General features: G+C 58.2%; 1 long non-coding RNA gene across 1 annotated transcript; it reads left to right on the top strand.

Moving 5' to 3' along the window:
• The first annotated feature begins 62 nt into the window (after positions 1 to 62).
• LOC123355876 lies at positions 63 to 3784 on the top strand. Its single transcript, XR_006575215.1, has 3 exons — positions 63 to 185; positions 508 to 650; positions 3075 to 3784. It is a non-coding gene; the product is annotated as an uncharacterized LOC123355876 (long non-coding RNA).

The following is a 3784-nucleotide window of genomic DNA, read 5'->3' as shown; positions in this document are numbered from 1 at the left end:
CCAGCGGCGGATGTGACAGCAGCGCAGCCCGCACTGGAAGTGACGCCTCCTCCCGAGTCCTGCTCCCTGCAAAGCCCCCGGGGAAGGAGGAGCAGGAGCCTGGTGCACAGGGAAGGGGGCTGCGCGCTCCACGGGCTGCTGCCACGACACCCCACCTGCCCCCATGCCGCAGCGTGGGCAGCGGGGTGCATGCTTCATTGCTTCGTGCATGTCGGATGCATAATTCATAAACTGCAGCAATCCCCCCTCCCCCCCCCGGGTTTGCATGGCTGCTATTTCCATGCTTAATGGGATGAACTATTCACCCCACCCTTCGCAAGCCCCAGCTTGCTTCATTTGCGGCAGCGAACTCCCTGGAGTTTAGGTGCATGCTTTATGCTTGGATCCCCCCACACACACACCCTCGGCCGGCCCAGGTACTCGGGAAGCTGTGCAAAATGGGGCAGCGGGGTATTCACACTTCATGTGCTGTCTGTGGTGACACTCTCCCCACTTCCTTATTTGCAGGCTGCGCACGAGGTTGGGGCTTCTTGCACAGGAACGTGGGTGACAGAGGCTGCAGGTCCCCTCAAGCGGCATTAAAAACTCCTCAGATCTCGGATTAGCAAGAAGAGGCCACTCCACCCACGTGGTGCGCCGGGAGGGTTCAGGTGAGGTGAGGTGACCTGTCCCATTCGGAGCACACCGGCTGTATCAGCCTGAGGGCTGCTCTAATTACACCAGAAGCTAAACAGGTCCTAGAATACAGGGAGTGCAAAGGTGATGTAAGGTCACCTTTGCCTTTTCCCCACCCTTCCATCCCTGCCTTACATGCAGTGAGGGAAGAACTGAGAACCGGGCCCTGAATGTGCAGATTCGTAGCATTTCTATGTCCCATTATAAAACCCGAGGTGCCCCCTTCGCAGGGGTTGGATATTTAGAGTGCTCCAGCTGTCATGACAACCAGAATGGGCATCCGAGTCCAGACCTTCCTGAAAATCACCCTTTCCAGCACCTCCAGCGGCAGCCTTGTTCACGCCCAGCAGCCACATCCTGAGCGCTGGCAGAGCCCGTTACCCAGTGGGCATTGCACAGGGGAGGAGGGGACTGGGGTGCTGGGCCTGCGGGTATGAGGAGCACACAGGGTGGGTCGAGTGCAAAAATCATTCACACGCTTCAGAAGGCAGAGCTACGCTGCCGCCAGTGGCTGAAATCACAGTCTCCAGCCTGGAGCCTCACAGTGCAGCCAAGGTATGTGAGCCTCTGCTCTAACCACACCCTCATAAGGGTGCATCTTCACTGCAAGGCTTTGCCCTTAACCCAGCTCCCGTCCACACACAAATCCCTCTGAGCCGAGTGGAGTGGTGCTTTCAACCCAGGCTAGCTGGCCCGGTGGAGGGGATAGGCCAACGCGTGGGTGCTGCTTTCACTAGGGCTGGTAACCCCACCCCATTGTGCAGTGAGGATGCAGGGTAAACCACCTGAGTGTGATCGTCCTCCAAGCACCTTCCCACAATTCCCCGTGTGCCCAAAAGACCAAGTTCTCCCTCAGTTCACTAGGGAAGAGTCGCAGAGCAGCTCAGTCTATTGCCAGGGGATATAGCCCCACAAGTCCTAGCAGCACACACTGGCAAGTGGCCAGTACGAGCAGCTTCAGCACGCGGTGCAAGAAACCCCTCAGTGGACATAGATGGAATAATCTGCCCCTGGGGGACATTACTTCCTGACCACTGCAGCCAACTAAGGCTCTGAAGCATGAAGGTGCGTTTCTTATAATCTCCCATTGAATGGGATGCTGGCTGCTCTATTTTTTAAAAATGTATTTTGTTCCTGAAACTCTGTTTTTCATCAAAGAAATTTCACCCACCTCTAGTCCGCACCCATCCTGCTGGGACAGCCCACCAAGTCCCCTTCTGTCTTCCTGGCTCTTCACCCACCATCCCCACTAGCCCCATTCTGACTGCTCCTCAGTCTGAATCCTGACCTGATTCGACCCACCTCCCCACTGCTGGCCTGCTGAGGGAGCTGTCAGGGAGGGCGTCATGTCAGGAGGTGGGGCAGTGCCCCAAACCCCTTTTCCCAACATAGCCCTCCCTAGTGGAAGCCCCAGGGAACAACCTCCCTCCCGGGTGGCATCCACCTGGGAATTAACCAGCCTCCCAGATGCTGCTGAGTGCTTGCAAAGGGCTTTGATGCTCCCAGATGAAAGGAGAGCTACAGGCCTGCAGAACTGGTTACCGTCTTCCTTCTCTAGGGCTGGCCCAGGCTTGCAAACCCCACACACCTGCTGGTCCCTGCTCAGTGACGTGTCTATACCCCTCTCTGTTCACTCAGAGCCTCAACCTCGTTTATAAGCCTGAGTCTGATTTACCTCGGGTGACTAATTCAGTCTGGGTATAAAATGCAGGTCAGTCTGCTCACAGGTCCCCTCCATCCCCCGTCTGCCCCCCCTGCCAGCTGCCCCCATTACTAGCTGTGGGGGCCACAAATCACGCCCAGAGCCAGCCCCAGGACCAGTTGGGGTCAAATGACCGCGTAGACTGGGCCCAAGAGCTCCTCTTCCCAGAGATGAAAGTAAGCCGGTCCGGTCTGGTACGGCAAGAGCCAGTACACCGTGCTGGACCGCACCGGCTTCCGCGGCGGGGATTTAAAGGGCTCTGGGCTCCCTGTGGCTGCAGGGAGCCCAGAGCCCTTTGAATCCTGCTCGCAGATCCGCGCTGGGGCTGGATTTAAAGGGCTCAGAGCTCCCATGGCTGCAGGCAGCCCAGAGCCCTTTGAATCCCACTCGCGGCTCCGGCGGCCCCAGCCCGGCAAGGCTCGGGGCGGTGGGGATTTAAAGGGCCCAGAGCTCCATGGCGGCCAGAGCCCCGGGCCCTTTAATTTGCCCCTGAGCCCCGGGGGCTCCCAGCCACCTCTGCAGCTGGGAGCCCCGGGGTGATATAAAGGCCCTGGGGTTCCCAGCCACAGCCGGTGCCCCAGGGCCTTTAAATCTTGAGAGGCCCCGCCTCTTCCGGGTGAGGCCACGCCCCCTCAGGACTCCAGCAGTACCAGTAAGTCCTGTAAGTTACTTTCACCCCTGCCTCTTCCCCATTAAGGTGGTGACAAGAAGGGCGACGCAGGGTGCTAGGCAGCCGGTCTAAGCGAGGCAGATGTGTCACAGCACACAGGACCCGTAGCCCCAGCTGACCCAGAGGGGATTAACTGGCCTGGCAAACCCAGTCTGGAAACCGGCACACCTAGATGGAGCATGGAGCCAGCCAGACTTTGACAATAGGTTGGGATCTCCTGGCCTGGGGAAACACCCTCGGCAAACAGCAGAGGAACTTTGGATCAATACAAACAAGGTGTCACCTGTCCTTGGAGTCTCTCAGCCAAAGTGCTTGGTAAACATTTGTTAATGGAGTCTCACAACATCCCCCTGGGAAGGTGAGTTGCATTGGGCTGGCTGGGACTTTACGAAACAGACACTCCCTGAGCTGTGTGGTTATTAAAGATCCCGTGATGCTTTGCACCAGGGTAGCAGTTGATCCAAGGCTCAGATTTTGCAGTGTGTTGTCCACGGGCTGCCTCGTGGCAGACACGTTCCACCCTAGAGGGGGTGCATGTCGGTGGTGGGGGACGGGTGGTGTTACTCAGCTTGGCCACAGTCTTAAGGGCCTGAGCACCTTTTGCTCCCTGCTGTGAGCAGCACCGTACAGGGTCAGGCCCGTGGAGCGAGCCGGTTCTGTCACATTCGTTCCCTTCCACCCAGGGCAGAGAGGCCAACTTTGGAGCACGGCAGAGGCACCTCAGCGCGGTGCACCTC

The sequence above is a fragment of the Mauremys mutica genome, chromosome 24, assembly GCF_020497125.1.
Source record: "Mauremys mutica isolate MM-2020 ecotype Southern chromosome 24, ASM2049712v1, whole genome shotgun sequence".
NCBI classification, from domain to species: domain Eukaryota; kingdom Metazoa; phylum Chordata; order Testudines; family Geoemydidae; genus Mauremys; species Mauremys mutica.
The sequence above is the reverse complement of the archived record's forward strand: the minus strand, read 5'-3'. Positions and strand labels throughout refer to the sequence as shown.